This window comes from Monodon monoceros, unplaced genomic scaffold (genome assembly GCF_005190385.1).
Source record: "Monodon monoceros isolate NGI ecotype Baffin Bay Population unplaced genomic scaffold, NGI_Narwhal_1 Super_Scaffold_19, whole genome shotgun sequence".
NCBI lineage: Eukaryota > Metazoa > Chordata > Mammalia > Artiodactyla > Monodontidae > Monodon > Monodon monoceros.
This window is the reverse complement of record NW_021703775.1, coordinates 4612518-4633931: the sequence shown is the minus strand read 5'-3', so window position 1 is coordinate 4633931 and position 21414 is coordinate 4612518. Positions and strand designations below refer to the sequence as shown.

General features: G+C 45.7%; 1 protein-coding gene and 1 pseudogene across 4 annotated transcripts in view; both read left to right on the top strand.

The window, feature by feature from the left end:
• Positions 1 to 21414, top strand: part of LOC114901038 (interleukin-1 receptor type 1-like) — an 84172-nt gene that overhangs the window by 23077 nt on the left and 39681 nt on the right. The window contains exon 1 of one of the 4 annotated variants that reach the window (XM_029232642.1): positions 17077 to 20487. The exons of the other annotated variants lie outside the window; for them this stretch is intronic. The gene's annotated coding sequence lies outside the window, so the exon portion shown is untranslated. Of the gene's footprint in view, positions 1 to 17076; positions 20488 to 21414 lie in introns of those variants that run through there. 4 annotated transcript variants of the gene reach the window in all.
• LOC114900936 lies at positions 1208 to 11167 on the top strand (annotated as a pseudogene).

The following is a 21414-nucleotide window of genomic DNA, read 5'->3' as shown; positions in this document are numbered from 1 at the left end:
GAAATGAGCTGCCTTTGCTCAAGCAAAAAAAAAAGAGAAATTGTAGCCAACCTTCAGGGGTGCCACCTAGCTTCCGCAACAGCCTGGGAGGTTGCCTGGCAGAGCCTGAGGAGTCTTTCTCTCTTCTTATCTCCACTTCTTGCTTCTCTCTTTCTATGAAAACTGCCTCTCTGGTTCATATAGAGGAAAACATAGCCGCCCCGCATGTCCCAGATGAATTTCTAAGCAGAATAGCACCTTCTTTGTTTTGACTCCAACCGTGACTCATAGGATGTGTGTTTCAGGTTGGATGCAAAGTTCTGGGGAGAGAGAAAGTGAATGCTCTAGCTTTGGGCCTAGCAAACGCTCTTGGCCCAGCCAGCCATGGCCCAGGGTATCATGATCCCTTCATCCCTAGGGCCACATCTATAGACGGGAAGTGGCGGAACAGGGAAGTTGGTTCCCTTTCCTGAGAAATAGGGGTACACTGTACACTGAGTAGACACCAACCCAAAGACATTATATAAATGGAGCAAGGCTGAATGCGGCCTTGAGTTAAGTATTCGAGTACATTCAGTCTGTTTCCTTAAGGTGACACTGCATTCCAATCCAAGGCGTGTTGATTCAGAAGATAACCTAGTAAAACGCCAAATTTCATCAGTCAAAGACATTTAACCTCAGACGTTCCAATGCTGTGCTACTCTTATTATATATAAAATTGTATTTATATCTTATTGGGAAAAGCATTAGCAGCCCCACTTTGAGAAGCAGGCTGAGTTTTCTCATAAATGCATTTAGCTTTTTCGGAATGAAGTATTCCCAGAATTCTAGGCTTAAAACAAATTTGAGTAAATCAGAGCAGAAGATACTATAAATGTTAATGGCAAATGAAAAGGCTGGGGGGAATCCTTATGAATTATATCAATACTTTACGTATATACAATGATAAAATGTTACAGTTTAAAATAAGGTACGTTGATACAATTCCAAGAAAATATAAAAATGCAGGTAGTATCTCATATGGGTCTTTCTTGGTGCATGGAGAGCAAGGAATGAGACTTGGAAGAGATTGTAGAGGGAGATGAAGAATAAGAAGGAGAGGAAGGTGGGCAAAGGATGGAAAGAGGAAGGGGGGAGAGGAAAGTCCGTCTAAGTAAAGCACTCAGATGGCAACGACCACGGCTGAGGCAGGAGAAGTTTAGCTGAGGATGGAGAGGAAGACGGCGGAATGGCCACCCTTATAGCTTTGGAGGATGACGACTGGGAGGGTATCCTGGAGGCTCCCCTTCAGCTACTCCCCAGCCATCTAGAACCCACCGATCATTTAGCAGGTGCCATCTTTCCTCTGCAGAAAAACTTGGTAGGAAAACCACACTAGAGGATTTTCTCTTGCAACTTCCCTCATTACCTCTGCATGAAGAATAATTCTCAGCTGGGATCTAGTCTGGTACAAACAGTATCTCCTTCCCCCCTTGGTCACAGGTCTTGGTAACCTTCTCATTGTTTCTTGGACCGAGGGCTTCCCCAGGAATTGAAGGGAAGAGTTTCTGAGGTGCATTGACAGCAGTCACATTTAGCAGCCAGAGTGTACACTGTGGCACACAGGTGAGGGGGTAGGAGGAAGGGAGATGCTTAGAAAGGAGGCGCACTAAACGTTAAGAGCCTCTAGCCCCACTGTGGCACTTATTGCCCAGCAGGGTCAGCCGGTGTGGTTATGTCAAGCCCGCCTTGTGGTCTTGACTGTAAACTGTCAAAGCAGAGTTGCCGTGAATAAAACCAAGTTCTAAAAAGAAAGCTGACACTATCTGTGCTTCAAAAGGAAAACTGAGCAAAGCTGAGAGGGTCTCCTTGGGGGCCGTCCATGAAAATAGACCTCTTTTGTGATGCTTGAGACACTACAAGCATCTGGTTTGTACTGGAAGACTGGTTTGAGTTTGAACTGGTCCTGCTGGAAGACATTACTGGATAGGTCACAAACCTGGATGACGAATGGGATCAAGTCAATGGTAAACAAGCCAACAACAAGGACGAGCCAAAGAAAATAGTGTTTCTCCTCCAACTAGTAGCTTTGTTCCGAGGGATGAGTTAAGAGGTTTATAACCATTTTTTAAAATTGAAGTATCATTAATTTACAGTGTTGTGTTAGTTTCAGGTATACAGCAAAGTGATTCATTTATACATATATTATCTCTTCTTTGCCAGATTATTTTCCATTATGTGTTATTAGAAGGTACTGAGTATAGTTCCCTGGACTATACAGTAGGACCTTGTTGTTTATTTATTTTATATATAGAAGTGTGTATATGTTAATCCCAACCTCCTGATTTATCCCCCCACCCCTTCCCACTATCCCCTTTGGAAACCATGAGTTTGTTTTCTGTGTCTGAGTCTATTTCTATTTGGTAAATAAGTTTATTTGTATCAATTTTTTTAGATTCCACATATAAATGATATCACATGATTTTTGTCTTTGGCTTACTTAGTATGGTAATCTCTAGGTCCGTCCATATTGCTGAACATGGCATTATTTCATTCGTTTTTTATGGCTGAGTGGTGGCTTTGTTTTGAGGGATGAGTTAAGAGGTTTGGATCAGTGGTTCTTGGCTTCAACAGACTTAATGCTCCTTTCCTTAATGCATATTTTGTAACATTCTCTTTACAAACTTATAATGAAATTCACTGATAACGTATTCTATCTATGCATGACATTAAACATGTAACTATATTACACAAAGCATGATGTGAAGGAGAAATGAAAGCTATTCCACGTTCAGTTCAACATGGACATTTGTGGGCACCACTGAACAGGGAGACAGAAGCCGTCAGGTGTGCAGATACGCACAGACAAGTCTGTAATGTGGTAGCCGCAAAGCCAGATGGAGATAGTCTGTTCTTCTCTGGAGCTTCAGATATCATGCGTGGTGGAGCCATCAGTGACTTTTCCCATGATGAAAAATATTTTTTTTAATTTCAGGAAGAAAAGTTCTACTTCCCCTCAATTTTCACGGCAACTGCATTTCTGTAAAATTCAATATGTAGTAAAACTGCACAAAAATACTTCCTGTTTCTATGAAAAACAGAGTTAGGTTCCAGGCTCGGATTTTACCTACATTCAGGTTGTGTGAGATGTTTGAAAATTTGGTAGGATGGGGGGGGCAGTTTGTTGTGCAGTGATGTCCTGGGTGTTGCAGAACCTCTAGAAGCCCCAGCTTCTGTCCACTAAACAAGGCACCCTCCCCAACACAGGCCAACCGAAGTACCTCCACCTCCACTTAAAACTCCCCTGGGCCATGCCCTACCCCTCTGGAGGTCTCAGAGTCTCGTAGTCATGGCTTGGAAGGGTCCTTAGTGGTCTTCTCGGCTTGTTGGTTACAAAGGGTTGGTCTGGGGAGCAGTTGGTAGCTCTTAAGACATACAGATATCCAGGCACCACCTGTAGAGATTCCACTCAGGAGGCAGGACTCTAGAATGTCCAGGAGACTCTGGTGCACAGCCAGGTTTGGCACCTCCTGACCCAGGTATCCCTCGCTCTTATTCACGGGGTCCCCTTCCCATATCTGGGGTCAGTGGCTGCCCAGCCTGGGCTTGAAGGTGCCATGCTTCAGTAAATAGCATCAAGAGAGTCACTTGTCTTCCCAGCCCACTTGTCAGCCCAGGAGGCAAGCCAGGATTGGAGCAGCTGGTCTGATGCACACATTCCTCCTCTGGGCCTTTGCCTGCAGCAGCCCTGGAGATGGTGATTCAGACTTCAGCTTTCTCTGCTCTGCTCATTCCCCCACTGAGTCAAGGGTGAGAAACACTTTGCTCCAGGTCTCCATCCTTTGAAGTCCCATTGGCTGAGTCAGCTCCCCGGCTACCTTTAGAAGGATCCAATACAGAAAAGTTGCCCTAAAACTCAAGACCTGTACGTTCATGGACAGTGCCCGGTGAGACAAAACAAAGACAGCTGAAGAGTCCTATCAGGGCTGTGAAAAAGAGCTGGACAAGGAAGACAAAGTGTTGTTAAGCGGAAGGGATGAAAAATACTGAAATCAAGCACAAGAGTTCTCAAAGTGCAGAGTTAAATGATTGGTTCATTTATTCATCTTACATAAAGCAAAATGCATCTACTACATATCAGGCTTCCTTCTAGATAATGATAGTACGACAGTGAATAAAACAGACCAAAATCCTGTCCTCCAGGTGCACACATACTAGTAGAAGTAGATGGTTAATAAACAAGATCATGACGGAATATATACAGTAAATTAGATGGTGACATGCTGTGAAGCACCAGTAGGGACTTCAGCAGGGTAGGAACGTGCGCGCATGTGTGTGCCTGTGTGTGTGTGTGTGTGCACACATGTGTGCACGTGACATCTTATGGCTTGGGATACCTATTTGGCAATGAGGAGGGGGATTTCTTTGACAGTGGTGATTGGGAGTTTAGTTGTGTAGGAAGAACGGGAAAGAGAGATTGCAGTTGTTAAGACAGGAAATGATTCAAGTTTGGGTAAAGTTTTTTAACAATGAGAAATGAAGAGAAACAGAACCACTTTAGCATGGCAATAATTACATTTCTGGGTTTGCGTAAGAGATGTTGAGAAACTTCTGGTTGCAAACCAACATTTTGTTTCCCTGAAGCCCTTCGCAGTCTTTGAGTACTGTTTAGATTTCGGTTCCTTAGAGTTCTTCGTGATATTGACTAAATTCACCATCCTATCACATGGAGACCAAGCTGTTTGTACATCTCACACCTGATTACTTTAGACTGGAGTATTTGTGCAGAAAAACCCTGCTTCTTAGATGTGGTTTTGATTGGTGTTTTTGGAATGAGGGCCTTATCAGCTGTGGTGTATATACTAGTGTATATAGTCTTTTTGCCAGAAATATTGACCCACCCTTTACCAGAAATATCCCTATCCCAAAATATCATATTAGGAGTTTGTGGCTAATAATGCTTCAGTAATATTTGCTTATTTGTATAATATTCGGTTAAAAACACTCTCAGGCATATTCATTACCTGTAAGTCTCTCAGTAACTCTGTGGTTATCAGGGCAGGAATGTTATACCCTTTCCACAGATTCAAGGAGGCTGAGCGAGTTACCCAAGTGCGTATGACAAATAATGATCCTCTGTACTGTTGACTATGTATGTGTCAGACAGTGTTTAAATGCTTTTTACATATTAACTCATTCAGTCCTCACACACAGCTCAGTAAAGTGGAGACTATTTATAACATCATTTTACCATCAAAGAAACAGACACAGAGAAGCTATGACTGGCTCAGCCACACACAGCTTGGATATGGTGGAGCTCAGAACCACCAGTGTCTACACTCCGAACCACCAGGCTATACTCCTTTTGTTCTGGAAAGCAGATCTCCCAGCTCCTACCCATTTTAGGGAGTTTTTAACTTCACACACAACATCACCACAACGGTGACAAATGTTGGAGCAGTAAAGGGCAGCAGTGTGGATGGGAAAGACCATCAATTTTGGAGAGTGACCTGAGCTCCAGTTCATTTGGTTATTTTGCAGTTGGGTGAGTTCCTTAAGCTCCCTAGAATGTCTGATTCTGTCTATAAAATAAGGGGATAGTGATACCGCTCACAGCATGGTGAGCATTCAATGGGTGTCCTATTAAAGCATCTAACCTACTGTCGGACGTGTAATAGGTGCTTGTTGCTTGTACATTTCCTTCCTACATAAAGGATCATCACTAGGCTTGGGTCAGAGGAACAGTTAGGGACACGGTAGTGAAGTAAACTGTAAATGGCACTGGCTATTTTGCATAGCCTTTGAGAAACTCAGGGTGGGACTTGTGTAACCTAAGAGAGCAGCTCAGATCGCGGTGGTGAGCGAGGGCATGGTTCCTCATGGGTGAGGCTTAGAGGGGCTGCTGTTCAGTGAAATATCATTTCAAAGTCTGGGTAACAGGTGAAGCAGCTGGTGCGGGGGTGCTTCTCCCTTCTGACCTCTTGATCTGCCCTTGGTCCTTGCTTCTGGGAAGATGCTTCCCTGAACTACATGGTGGCCTCCATAGGGCTGCCCAAGCTTTAGGTAGAACAGAAGTTCTCAACTTTTGATTTAAGGACCCCTTTCACTCTTCAAAATTATTGAGAACTCTAAAGAGATTTATTTACATGGGTTAACTATTGATATTGACAGTTTTAGAAGTGAACACAAATTTTAAAATGAATTTTTATTGATCATTCAAAAATAATAACTTCATTACCTGTTAACATAAGTAACATCTCTTTTATAAAATAATTAGATTTTTGGGCTTCCCTGGTGGCGCAGTGGTTGGGAGTCTGCCTGCCGACGCAGGGGACGCGGGTTCGTGCCCTGGTCCGGGAAGATCCCACGTGCCGCGGAGCGGCTGGGCCCGTGAGCCATGGCCGCTGGGCCTGTGCGTCCGGAGCCTGTGCTCCGCAACGGGAGAGGCCACAGCAGTGAGAGGCCCGCGTACCGCAAAAAAGAAAAATAGATTAGATTTTTAAAACAAATAGAAAAAATAGACTTTTTTCTGGCATTATTTTACGTTGTTTACATTGTTCTGGAAATCTCTTTAATATCTGGCTCAACAGGAGACAGATGAATTCTCATGTCTGCATCTGCATTCAGTCTTTGAGGTATTGTACATCACGTAGCTTTTTGCGAGAGAATTTGTGTGGAAAAGGCACAGATCATCTTTGAATTAGTATCAAAGTAGTTTTGACTTTACGGACCCCCTGGAAGGGTCTCAGGGACCTTTGAGGACCACTAATGTAGAATATCTTTTTCTCTTTAAACATCTTTTTTCAACATTCTTACAATTTCTTCTCAACGCCTCCCTCCTGATGCCTGTATTCAAGTGATCGTGATGGATAATAATTCTTCCTTCAGCATTCTTGGGTTTGGCAAGCCTGGAGATAGTGGATTCAGAGGTCTCCCTCCTTCTCTCCCTCCTTCCCTCTCTCCTTTCCTCTTCTCTTCCCTTCCTATCCTCCTTCCTTGCTTCACAACCTGGGGAGTTTTTCTGGTGCCTCCCGACTGGTCTCTGTGCCTCTAGAACCTGACAGTTGCCAGGTTGTGTTTTGCTTGACATCATTCACAGTCTACTTCCTTCCTCAAAATTCTTGGTCTTGTCTGACATTTATTAATTCTGGCTTATGTTTTATAAATATTTCAAAAATGTTTCCAACCCCAAATTTTTTTGAGATGTGTAAAGAATTTGTGGCATGTTCATGGCGGAAGGTAATATCTGCGAACTTCAGAAACTACGCGGCAGAATTCTGCTGCCAGCCAAGACTGAGTCACTGGGCCTGGATTTACTTTCTCACCAGAGACAACAACGAAAAGCACTCCATAAAATACATGAAACCAGAGGTTTTAAAATACTGGACATCAGCCAGTGAAGGACAGTGGTCCCTGAGAGGAAAACAAATGAGGTGGACCTTATGAATGCTCTTGGTCGCCAACTGAGAGAATTTTCAGGCCATGGGAGGGTGTCCGGCCAATTCCCTGGGGAAGAGGGATCCAGGCAGAGTTCGCCAACTTCCTGAATGGGTGTGATGGAGCTGAGAGCCAAGGGAGACCAAGGTGGCTACAGTTCACAGAAAGGATGCCAGAGGAGAGGGAGCTGGAGCAAGAGAGAACTTCAGATCTGCAGAGGGCCCCCTTTAAGAATCAGCAGAGGGCTGCGCGCCGTCGCTCTCTGTCTGGTCCCCGCGCAGGCCCTCGGGCATCCCGTACTTGGGCAACGAGATCAGCCTCATCTCCAAGGCGCAGATCCGCTACGAGGGCATTCTCTACACCATCGACACGGACAACTCCACAGTGGCGCTCGCCCAAGTGAGGTCCTTCGGTACTGAAGACCGTCCCACAGATAGGCCTGCCCCCCCTAGAGAGGAACTTCATGAGTACATCATCTTCCGGGGGAGTGACATCAAAGACATCACCGTGTGCGAACCTCTGAAAGCCCAGCGCGCGCTCCCTGCTATTGTTCAGTCTTCCCTGGGCTCGGCCTCCTCCTTCCAGCCACACGTGCCTTCCAGCCCCTTCAGAGGGATGCCGCCCTACAGCCAGCTGGCCGCCAGCTCCCTGCTCAGCCAGCAGCATGCCGCTTCCTTGGGTTTAGGAGCTGGCTTTCCGGCTGTCTCAGTCAGCAAGAGCCCCGTGGTGGAGCAGAGGCTGTCCAGACTGGTTCTCTTGATAACCTGAACACCAAAAAGCTGTTACCTGGCAAGGGCACCGCGGGGATGCAGCTCAACGGGTGCCCAGCCCCGCCAAGCAGCAAGGCTGCCAGCGATGTAGCTCAGCCGGCAGCTGCGCAGACTCAGGGGCAGGTGAATGATGAGAACAGAAGACCTCAGAGGAGGCGGTCGGGGGACAGACGGACAAGGAATGGCTCCAGAGGGCAAAGCCGTCCAACTACCGTCAAGGAAAACACAATCAAGTTTGAAGGCGACTTTGACTTTGAGAGTGCAAATGCCCAGTTCAACCGAGAGGAGCTGGACAAAGAATTTAAGAAGAAACTGAATTTTAAAGACGACAAAGCTGAGAAAGGGGAGGAGAAGGACCTGGCGGTGGTGACCCAGAGTGACGAGGCCCCTGCCTGAGGAGGACCACCTGGGGCCCAACTGCTACGATGACAAATCCAAGTCCTTCTTTGACAACATTTCCTCCAAACTCAAGACCAGTTCCGGGCGGACGACGTGGGCTGAAGAGAGGAGGCTCAACAATGAGACCTTCGGGGTGTCGGGAAGGTTTCTTTGTGGCCGTAGTTTCCGGGGTGAATTTCGAGGGGGCAGGGGCAACGGTGCAACCCGTCGTAACCCGACTTCCAGAGAGCTGGGACTGGCCGTGTGTAAGGAGGCAGCTGAAGGCTCTTGCTAAAGCGGCACAGACGCCAGACTGTCTACGAGGATGCTGGAAAACGCTGCACTTACTGCGGGAGTCGTGGATCACTTTGTTTACTGAGTTTGGAAAATTCCCATGCTACTGCTTATGTTTTGGACTGAACTGAACTTGGACGTGAGATCTGAGTGACAACCACTTTTTTGGGGGGACGCGTATATGGGAAACCTCTTTGAGGTGTCTTGGCCTATTTTTCCTTTTTAGTTGTGCACAGCCCGACTCTAAGGTTTTGGTATTTTGCAGAAAGGTTTCTAGAGCGAAAGCGTGATCCTCACTTTGTGACCTTTTTTGGACAGCTTTGATTTTTTAACGTGGAACCAAATCCCATTTGGCAAGTGCGGCAGCCAATCGCATCTCTGTAATCCAACCGGCCTCTGGTGCTGCTGGCCTGCTACCCACTGCCACAGGCGGGGCCTAGGAGCCAGGCATGGCCAGCATGGGGGCATGGAAAGTGGGGTGTCCCACGATCATGTTGTAGAAGCAAACCAGATGACCCTGACATCCTGAGCAGCGACGTCAAGGTAGAGCGCTGGCAGAGGGCTGGCGGGGTCCGGGTTGCTGGAGGCGTAGGATGGGGCCCTGCACGGGAGGGAGCTGGGAGCTGTCACTTGGAGTGTGGCTTCCATAGGAATCCAGGCTGGGGGTGAGCGCCCAGGACAAGCTCCTCTGCGGCGTCCCTCTCCCTGCCAGTCCCTGACCCAGGCCAGTCAGCGTTGGACTCTGGCCGAACACTGTTCAGTGTCTCATCCACTTGGAAATGAGCCAGTCTTTTTTTTTGCAAGGTCGGTTGACCGAGAACATATTTCCTCTCAGTTGTAAATAGTTCTGTGTTTTTGTTTTACTGGTGGGTGGAGGGAGGGTGGGGAATATAAATCTGTGGCATGAGCAAAGGGATCAGACCTTCAGTAGAAGCGTGCGTCCCTCTGACAGGGCATCGTGGTGAGCATAAGCGCCTTGGTAACTAAATCCCTTTAAGTGGGCGGAACGGTTTTAGTTCTGTGTCGATTAAGCTACTGTAAAAGCTTAGGTTTATTTTTGTAGGAGTTAATGGCTAAGAATTAGAACATAGCAACGCGGCTGCTCTGTTGGAGCAACGTAAACTCGTAATTATAAACAAACATGCAAACCTTTAAAACTCTCTTCTTCTCTGCTCTGAAAATAAATAATCCTGTTGACTCTGTTAAAAAAAAAAAAAAAAAAGAATCAGCAGAGTACCAGTCTGCACATGTATGTGAGGAAATTACCTGAGGCCAGAAAAAGTACCGCTCTGAAAGGATTAGATGGTGCAGAAGGCCAGGAATAATTTCTATTCCTACCACCCAGGCTGGAAAACCGAATTTGCAGGCATCTGGTAGAGGACTAAGAAGGATCATGCTTCAGCAGTGGGGCAAAATGAACCCTAGACCCAATGCTGCTGTGCCCCTGCCTAACAAGGCACAAAGCAGCACCCAAATCATCAAACATTTCCAAGAACTCAAATGCATCCCAGAACACAAAAATATCCAGCATCCAACAAGTCAAAATCCAGAATGTTTGGCATCCAATAAAAAAAATTCACCAGGTATACAAAGAAGTAGGAAAATAATGAGGAGAGAGATCAGTCAATCAAAACCAGCTAAGAACTAACACAGGTGTTAGAATTAGCAGACGAGGACCTTAAAGCAGCTTTTTATAACTGTATTCCATATGTTCAAAGAAGTAAGTAGTGGATTGGAAGATATGAGAAAGAAAGACCCACCTCTAACTTCTTGAGATGAAAGCTACCATGTCTGAGACGAAAATATACTGGATGAGATTAACTGCAGGTTAGACACTGAAGAGAATAGATGAATACGTTTAAACACACAGCAATAGAAACTATCAAAGTGAAACAGAGGGGAAACAAACAAAAGAACAGAGCATCAGTGAACTTGGAACAGTTTCAAGGAGCCAAATACACATGTAACTGAAGTCCCCCAAAGGAAGGGAGTAACAGAAGAAATATTTGAAATTAGTGACCAGAATGTTTCCAAATTAGATGAAAATGATAAACCCATAGATCCAAGAACCCCAACAAACACAAAGAAAAATACCATTTCATCGTAACCAAATTGCTTAAAGCCAGTGATAAAGAATAAAATCTTAATAAAAGATTAAAATTAATTAAATTTTATTAAAATCTTAATAAAAGCCAGAGAATAAACACACCTGCAGAGGAATGAGGACGACAAAATGGCAGACTTCTTACAGAAACCATGCAGACTAGCAGACTTTGGAGCCTTATTTATAAAGTACTGAAAGGAAAAAAAAAACCAAAAACCCTGTCAACGTAGAATTCTATACACACTGAAAATATCTTTCAAAAACAAAGTTAAACTGTTTTGAACATAAAAGGCTGAATTCATCACCAGAAGATCTGAACTACAGAAACATTAAAGGAAATCCTTTAGGCAGAAGGAAAATGATGATAGATAGAGATATGGATCTATTCAGAGGAATAAAGACCACGGGAAATGGCAATGGAATTATTACTTAAACTTCTTTAAAAGAAAATGGACTGCTTAAACAAAATAATAATAGTACAGTGCAAGGTTTATAACATATGTAAAAGCAAAATGAGTGACAAAAATAGCACAAAGCCCAGGCAGGGAGAAATGGAAATGTAGTATCGTAAAGAGAAATTTTCATCACAAAATGTCTATTTAAAAAAGCAGAGGGGGCTTCCCTGGTGGCGCAGTGGTTGGGAGTCCGCCTGCCGATGCAGGGGACACGGGTTCGTGCCCTGGTCCGGGAAGATCCCACATGCCGCGGAGCGGCTGGGCCCGTGAGCCATGGCCGCTCAGCCTGCATGTCCGGAGCCTGTGCTCTGTAACGGGAGAGGCCACAGCAGTGAGAGGCCCGCGTACCGCAAAAAAAAAAAAAAAAAAAAAAAAAAAGCAGTGAAGTGTCAAATCATAACTTCAGCCTCCACTTTCAGGAACTAGAAGAAGAAACATTACACCCAAAGCAAGCAGAAGATAAGAAATAATAAAGATCAAAGCAGAAAGCAATTAAGTACAAAACAGAAATACAGTAGAGAAAATCAATGACACTAAAGCTAATACTTTGAGATCAATAAAACTGATAAAGCTCTAGCCAGAATGATTAAGAATAAAAGATAGAAGACAGAAATATCAATAGCAGGAATTAGGTGATATCACTGCACTACAGTAAAAATATTAAAATGATAATAACAAAATATTAGGAACAAAATTATGCAAAAAATATTGACACTTAGATGAAATGGACAAATTCTTTGAATGACACAAACTACCAACCTCACTCAAGAAGCAAGAGATAACTTGAATAGCCCTCTATCTATTAAAGAAATTGAATTTGCAGTTAGAAATCTTTCCACCTAGAAAACTTGAGGTTTAAATAATTTCCCTGGTAAATGCTACCAAACACGTTAGGAAGAAATAATATCAGTTCTGCATAAACTCTTGCAAAAAATTGAAGGGGAGTAAATACTTCCCAACTCACAAGTTCGTCCCAACTCTAAGAAGCTAGTATTACTTTGGAATCAAAACCGAAGTGAGAGAGTGGCATGCACATATGTACACCACCAAATGTAAAATAGGTAGCTAGTGGGAAGCAGCTACACGGCACAGGGAGATCAGCTCGGTGCTTTGTGACCACCTAGAGGGGTGGGATAGGGAGGGTGGGAGGGAGACTCAAGAGGGAGAGGATATGGGGATATATGTATACGTATAGCTGATTCACTTTGTTATACAGCAGAAACTAACACACCATTGTAAAGCAATTATACTCCAATAAAGATGTTAAAAAATAAAAACATCTTAAAAAAAATACCAGCACAAGAAAAGAGAGCTATAGATCAATATTCCTCATGAACACAGATATAAAAGTTTTAAACAAAATAAAATCTAATCCAACAATGTATAAAAAGGCTAATACGTCATGGCCAAGCAGGCTTTATCCCAGGAATGCAAGGTTGGCTTAGTATTGGAAAATCAAGAAATGTAATTCACCATATTAATAAAACTAAAAAAGAAAAACCATATATCATCTCAACAGATGCATAAAGAGCATTTAACAAAACCCAATGTCTATTCCTGATAAAAATTATCCAAAAATGAGGAATACAAGTATACTTCCTCAACCTGATAAAGGGCATCTATGGAAGATCTGTAGTTAACATCATACCTGATGGTAGAATACTGAAAGCTTTCCCCTAAGATCAGGAACAAAGCAAGAATATCCACTTTCCTCATTTCTATTCAGCATTGTACTAAAGGATCTAAAAAGTCAAGTAAAAGAAACAAAAGGCATCCAGACTGGAAAAGAAGAAGTAAAACTATATTTGCAGATACCATGGTGGTCTATATAGAAAAGTCTATGGAATCTATTTTAAAAAGCTACTAGAACTAATAAGCGAGTTCTGTGGGCCACAAGATCAATGTACAAATATCAGTTGTATTTCCATACACTAGCGATGAAGATCCAGGATTGGCATTTAAAAGCAATACCCTCTACAGTAGGATCAACAGTATGAAAACTTTGAGATAAAATAGAAGACTTACAAGACCAGCACGTGAGGTGGTAGCCATGGGAGGCTGTCCTTCCCTTGAGCCCATGGTGGGTGAGGCACTGCTCTTGTCTTCTGTCTCTGCTCCCTGCCCTCCCTGGCTTATGCCGCTCTCTCTGCAGAGACTTTTTCAAGATCTTTCCCAAATCACTGGCTTTTACCGGGTCTTTCAGGTACCTAGCTCACTTCTTCTATACATGGAGCAGGGAAAGCAGAAAAAGCACTTAATCCTTTTTCAGCCATCACCAGTTCATTCCTGAGATGCTTCCCTTTTCATGAAACAGCATGGGGAAAGAAAACTCTCATCCCAGGAAACTTAGGGCTTTCCTCTGCATTCAAAACAGGATGCAACGGGACCCCTTCTTCCCACTCTTAGGAAAGCCTGGGTTCTAGGTGGGCACCTTCTCTCTGAGACTGTTTCTCTGTGTCATTATTCCCATGGCCAGGTTGAGTTGGGCAACACCAGGTTACTTGATAAACACATGGTTAATATGTCAAAGCAACAGGAAAGCACTGTAAGTGATTATTATTTCTTAGAGAATAACAGAAAGGAATGACAAAAATATAGAGTGTGGTAAGACTTTTCAATTTCGTTTACTAGCATACTTGTATTTAAAATCTTTGGCCTTTATATTTTAAATTGAAAGGTAATAAATGTTCTGCTGCTGATTTTATGATCCTGTGACTAGGGACTACAGTGTTGCCTCTGCTAGAATTCATTGCGGGGCAGTAGAAGTATGGAGTGATACTTGCTCTAAAAACTCTACACCCTCCTCCTTAGCTGGTCTGTTGACTACTTCTGACATCCAGGGTATTGCTATGGTTGATATGAGTGTTTTGGGACAGGGGGTGGAGGGATTCCCTTCCTCCCCCACAAAATACATGGTTTTGTACTTTTTATTTCTCTAGTAAATATAAAATCTTATATTTACTAGAGAAATGAAAAAATACTTATATTTACTAGAGAAATAAAAAAATATAGATTGGAAATGATTATGGGCAAAGCATTATATTGATGAATGTCAAGTAGTTATAACAGTATACAAACTGAGAACATGAAATATAGAGGGAAGGTGTGAAGAGGTAGGGTTGAGCTGAGCCATGAAAGGCAGTCTAAATGATGACCTGGCTGACTGAGAGGAAAGACGGACGTATGAAGAGGTTTCTTGCTCAGGTATAGATTTAAAATGAGCAGATTGTCTATTTTGGATGAAAACCAGCTGGCCAGAGAAGGACCCCCTATTCCAGAGGCCTTGAATTGTCTAGGCTTTAGAGCAGCAATGTCCAATGGTATATTTTGCAGAGATGGGAACGTTCTATGACTGTGCTGTTCAATATGGCAGCCACTAATGATGTGTGGCTACTGAGCTCCTGAAATGTGGCTAGTACATCTGGGCAACTGGATTTTTAATGTTATTCAATTTTTAACTATTAAAACAGCTTCATGTTTCTAGAGGCTACACGTATTGGATAGCACAGATCTAGAGGGATACGAGAGGGAATCTTTAGTCCTGAGAGCCCATGCAGAAGTCGCACTCAAGGGATCTTCTGTGTCTCCTGCCCAGAACTGGTACCAAGTCTGGATCCTGAATCTTTTATGCCATTATTGGGAGATTGGGATCGTAGGCTTCTACTACTGTCACTTGCAGAAAGACTCAAGGCTCAGTGACATTGGCCTCCTCTGAGGACAATACCAGCTGTGTTCTTGACCATAGGCTTAGCTCATCAGCGGGTCTAACCACCCCAGAGTTGGGATGGCTCAGCATCCACCATCAAGGCTCTCAATTCAGTGACTCACTAGTAAGGATGCAAGAGGCAAAGAAGGAATCAGGTACCAGGGCCTCTTCTCCCACCCCTTGGACACAGCTCTCCTCCTGCCTCAGGAGAGCAGCGGTTATTATTGGAGTAGCTCACCAGCTGCCGAGTTATTGCCAAATTGTTTGTTCTGAGGAAAGACAAGAGAAATGAATAGGTGAGTGTTAATGTAATCTTTGGACATTAGAGAAATGGTTCAACAGCTCCGGCACTCCTGAGTCTGCCCAGATTTTCTTTCTGCTTCTACTGTCAGAAGTCGTGGCCTGCTCTCAGGCTTACTTCCCACGGGTCACACTCTTTCTTGGAAAAACCATTAAAGGACAACACTAGAAACTAAATCATTCTCGCAGTTAGCATTTGCAAAGTACATGGTTACCTCTTTTACCCGAGATGGTATATGTAAAGCTAAACCTATTTGACTATCTCATAACTCTCATTTTTCCTTTATTTGCTGGTGAGACAGTCATAATCTTAAGGAACCCTGTAACTGGGTAGTGTTCAGAGGTGATGCTGGAGAAGGGAGATAGGCATCATTTTAATTCATAGAGACTTTGCATGCTGGGCTGACTCTACATGGTGCAGGATGGGCCATGGAGAATCGTAACACATTCCTGAGTGTGGTCATTGCTTTGCCTGTCTGTTATTGTGCTACAAACTCAGTGACTTAAACAACAGCGTGTTATTATCTCTCATGGGTCTGTGGGTTGATGGCACTCAGCTGGGTGGTTCTCCTTTGGGGCCTTTCCTGTGGATGTAGTCAGAAAGCAGCTGACTAGGGTTACTGGCTTAACATCCAAGATGGCGCTCCCATGACTGGGGTAGGTTCTGGCTGTCAGCTGGGGCTGCGGACTGGGGTGCATCCATGTGGTCTTTATGAGGCTTAGTGTTTCTAATAGTGTGGCAGTCTCAGGAGAGTAATACTTCTTACCAGGTAGCTTTGGGCACCAGGTGTGAGTGCTCCAAGAGACCCAGAAAGAAGCTGAAAGGTTTTTGATGATCTTGCCTCAGAAGTCCCAGAAATTTCAATTCCACCTTATCCTATTGGTTGGCGTCGGTTAAGTCACTGATTCGGGGGGGCTAGGTTCAAGGGGAGGGAATCTGACTTCGCCCCTTAATTAGAGGAGTGAAGAATTTGCAGCCATCTTTAAAGTACTATAGTGATCATATTAAAAGGAAACCACGTAGAGAAATGAAATTGGCAGTTATATTCAGGAAGTATCAAAGAGTTGAGAGGCTGCAACATGAAAATCTGGATCTTGGAAGGTGCTTGGGGAAAAGGGAAAGTGACAAAATTTGGGGATGAATTACAGAAATTCGCAGAGCACCAATGGTGGTGGGACCATGTAGAATTACCGGGAAAGACTGTTAGATTTAAAACTGTGTTTCAGGAAAGCAGTGCTTTTGTTACATAGCTTGCATATGACTAAGCACAAAGGTTTCAATTGGCCCTGCTTGGATGACGTGGGAAGCTGGTAATGGCTGCCTTTTGGATGGTGATGGATGATTTGGTCATTGGTGCCTTCAGTGTTATGTTTTGAAGCAATCATCGAATCAAAGACAGCTGGTAGAAAAGAAAAGGCCTGCCAGTCTGGCTCTGTTAGGTTACTAACAGTTCTTGGAAGTTACTAAGTCTATCGGCCTCTGGAACTTGCTGTGCACTTTCTGTGTTAACATGGGGAAAACCGGGTACAAGGAGCCTCTGTGGTCATTTGCCTTCATTGAACAAGATGAAAGCTGCAGTTGGAACTGAGGCTTGGCAGGGCAATGTCCATCTTTTCTTCTTCATAAAGGAGGTTAAGAAATAGTTTATTGTCCGTGGAAGTCTTATGATAGTTTATGCTTTTTCCCCAGCTCTCCTCTCTAGTTCACACGTGGCTGTCTGATTGGTAGAGGTCTTACAAAATCAGAGAAACTTGGACAGAAAGATGATCACAGAAGCCCACACAGGACTGCACAGAGAACGATTAAAACTGCGAAGTATTACATGGAAAGAGACATAGGTTTAAAAAGTGATTATTTGGAGCTCAGTGGATGGAAAATGTGTGAAAGGAGCAAAAAACGAGGCCATAGAAGGAAGTTCATCTAGGACAGTGGTTTTTAAATCTATCTCAGGGAACGCTGTGGTTCTGTGAGCAGTTACTGGCAGTTCCATAAATAACAAAAAGATAGGCGTAGCCAGAGTCACAGAGGCGCAGATGTAATTAAAAAAAGAATTTCCCACAGCTGAAGTCAACTTAGCTCGTGAATCCTCATTTCCATCTGAGGCCAGAAGAAAATCTTGCCATTGCAGAGTTGTTTAGTCTCTGCTGGGTCAAGGCTCCGTCTCTTTGGGGAAACAGCACAATCTATTCAGAATTTTCCCTCTTCAAGGGGCTTTTTTTTTCTCTGGACAGTAACTGGGGCTCTTCAGGGGTGGTGGAGATGGAGGTATGGACTGCTTGAGGCTTGTCCTGGCATCTGGATACGGCTTCTGCCTGCTGGCCAGTCCTCTGGACTTACAGCCCTCAGCTGAGATCCTGCTTGCCCTACTGGTCCCCAACTGCAACAGCTCATCTCAGTCCGTCTGAAGCCCCCTTGGAGGGTCTGGGACTCTGAACATTCGAGGATACACTGGACTTAGTGAGGCAGCCTGGCCCCAGGTTCGGGCAGTTCCGCTGTCGGGCTGCCCCTCGGAACAGGCCATGCCGGACCCCAGACTTTGCCATGACATGGGCGGTGTCCAGGGCTACGCCAAGGGGAGCCCAGGGATGCCTCTCTCTTCCAGGGTCCCCTCAGTCTCTTCTCTTGGGAGGAGGCTAGGGTGTCTCTTGTTTGGCGGTGGTGGAGAATGGGGGTGCTGGACCCCCTCTCAGCGACCTTCCAGGGTCAGTAAACACCAGGCGTCTCCCCTCTGCTTTCCTTCTCACCTGCTGGCTAACTCTGCTCCTTTGGGTGGGAAAAATACCTTTCATTCTTGACATGACCGTACATCCTTCTGAACTCGATGGTTTATGATATAAACTCAAGGCTCAGAGTTCTCCAGCACTTTGGCTTTGGGGATTCAAGGAAACAATCACACAAATGCTCCCTCTTTAAAGCTGCCAAGGCTAGTGTGAATGTTTATAATGGACAGTCCTTCAAAGCGTCATGCCTCATAGGCCATGGGGAATGTCTTGTGTTTCAGATCACCAGAGCATGCTGTACTGGTCAGTGGGGTGCTATTTCGTGTGCATTATTAGCTATTCCTCCAAGGAGGGTCATGTGATCTGAGCAGCTTGACAGGTCGGGGAGAGGCTGAAAATCCTCAGGGATATGGTCTCTCTTAAGGAAGGTGGCCCGGGGTGGCAGACAGTCAGGTCTCCCAAAGGATAAGTTTCAGATGTGGGAGGGTAGTGAGGGACACACACTCCAGGAGGCGTCCCGAGGCTCTGGGTGTTATTTCTGTTCCTCGTACGGTTTTGTCAAACACACCTGTCCTCATTTTCATGAAGTGGTCTCTGAACTGAAGCACACGCCCGCACCCAGAGCACTTGTGTGGTGCTGAGACCAGAGCAGAGAGTGATGTAGGGTGACAGTCTCCACCCCGTGAAGACCCTCCAACCCAGGGTGGAGTGAGGCAGGTGGACACACCTGTTACCTAGGAGAGGAAACAGAAGGAGGAGAATCCAGGGAAGGTGGTCAGCATCGCTTTGTGAGGGAGGAGATGAATTCATGGTCCCACTAGAGCAGTGGCTATAGGTGAGAAGGTCAGGTCTTCAGATCCCATCCCTATAACGGGGGGGTGTTTGAGGGTCCCACCTGGGTTTAGGGGCCCCGGTGTCTAGTGGAACAGCTGGGGTAGGGGTAGGTGGGAAGCATCGAGAACATAAAAGAAAAATAAAAGGAAAGTATAATTTTTTACTTCTATATTATTTTACAAATCAATTTTTCTTTCTACTTGTGAACTATTCAGAAATCTTCATTGTATAAATAGTAAGACAGTTTATCGCTTGTGAGATAGTTCTGCGGTGTCGAACTCTGTTAGTTTCATTCACTGCCACTCGGACACACTCACTGAAGTATTTTCAGGTGGAGGATACAGAGGGAGGGCATCACTGTAGGAGCTTGGATGCTCACAATCCTGCGTGCACGTTGGAATCATCTGGGAGGTTTAAAAACCCTGAGGTTTGGGCCTCAGCTGCAGAGTTTCTGAAGGGACTGATCTGAGCGTTGGGAGGTCCAGATGCCCTCGGTGATTCTAACCTGTGGGCCAGGTTTAGAGAACAGCCACCTAAACAGGAATAAACTAAGAGATGGGACATGTGATGAGTTCTCATAATACTATGTCACCAGCCCCAGATGTGAGCCAGCTCCTCTGAGAAAAAGGAACCATACATGTTCTAGAACCAGCTAAAATAAAAAGTGAGAAAATGTCATCATTCGAGGTCGCAAGGCAGCATCAGGGCAGAGGCGCTGTTGCTGCTGTATCGTTTATGTTTTTTTCCATCGCAGAATTATCTGGGGCAGCTGAGGCCCAGGTTATCTCAATTCTTGAGTTTCTGATGGATATCAAGGGATGGGTTAGGGAAAGGAGTGCCTGCCCAGCCTGGAAGGGATACAGGAAGGGGTGGTGTGTTCTATTAGAAAGGAAACGATCATTTACTCAGTGTCTCCTGGAAGGATGGCCTAGGTGGTTCTCAAAACAAGCTGGGGTCCAGTCACTTGCTGGAGGCACGGATTGGAAGGGGAAGGGCCGCTTGGAGCCAAGCGCGCGCTGCCAGGACCCCAGCATCCTCCCCTCCCCCGCCCCCCCCAGAGGTCTAGGTGTGACCCATTCACTGCATTCCTCTGAGTTCAAAACGAACCGGTGGGGTAAGTAGGTTTTAAGCTTAAAAGCACACGATGTCTGGCCAATAAGTCTGGTATCAAGACTGTACCACTTGCACTGCTGCTTGCCCATTCAGGCGCTGAACTGTGACAATAAAAGTAGCAGGTGATTCGTGTAGTATCAGCTCCGCGCCTCGCCCAGGTTTACAGCATTAAATCCTTTAATAGCCCCAACCGCTGCACGAGGTGCGTGCTGTTAAAATCCCTTTCGCAGAAGAGGAAACGGAGGTTTGCAGAAGTTCCGACTCGTCCAAGTTCACAAAGCTCCGGAGGCTGGCCGCCGGTCAGGCTCGGGGACAGAAGCGTGAGTGTCGCGGGAGCCTGGCGGGTCGGCAGCTCCGTTAGAAGTCGTGCCCAGGGACCCCCGCCGTGGAGGGAGGCAACCGACTGGCGAGGTCTCGGTGAGTCGCTCCATCTCAGTCCGGGGGGAGCGCGCAACAGCCGTCCGGGCCCCCCCCCCGCGGGGATGCCAGGGGAAGACGGCACCGGAAGGGGCTGGCGGTCTCCCCGTCTCCCGAGTGGGGCGGGGTGGGAGCCGTCCGCCCCCGCGGAGCCCGAGCCGGAGCCAGAGCCGCGCCCGCGCTTCCCGGGCGCGAGGGCGGAGCCGGTTGGGGGCGCACAGCCCGGCCCGGAGTGCGGGGATGTGATTCTCGCCCGGCTCCCAGGGCGCCCCCGCCCGGCCGGCCTCCCCGCTCGCCGCCCGCGGGGCGCCCGGGTAGGAGGACGCTGGGGCGCAGGGCCGGAATTCAGGCGGTTAGGGTTTGGGGGGGGTGGCGACTGTGGCTTTGGCACCTTCGCGGAGTCCCCTTTCCCTGTGCAGCGCGCAGAAAGCGTCCTTTCTGTTACTCTTGGTTGTCAGTTTGTTGTGTAAGAAGGTGATGGTAGTTTGATTTGTGGGTTTATTTTTGTTTTTTTTTTTTGGGGGGGGGAGGTTTTTATTCCTGTGTGAAGCGGGAGTAAAAGTTGTTCAAATCTGTCTTTGGGGAACTTGGCAATCTTTCTGGAGGGTTGTTCTAGGGTGTGTCTGTAAATTGCTTCCAGGCGTTTTAATCCGGCCAAATTCAACTGATTTGGGAGTGGCCCTCTTTGGGGTTTAGGGTCAAAAGTGTTGTCTTCTCGAGAAGATAAGGTATGAATTCCCTAAACACAGTGGGGAAGGGTACCTTGTGGCCCCTTCAGGTGAAGGATGATGCTGGATGGTGTAGCTACGGACACCAGGAAGACACTCATTCACAACGGGCATGTCCAGCACTTTACAGTTTATAAGGCCCTTTACACTTTTTTTTGACTTCATATCTTTTTATTTGAAAGTATTTTGTATTTGATTT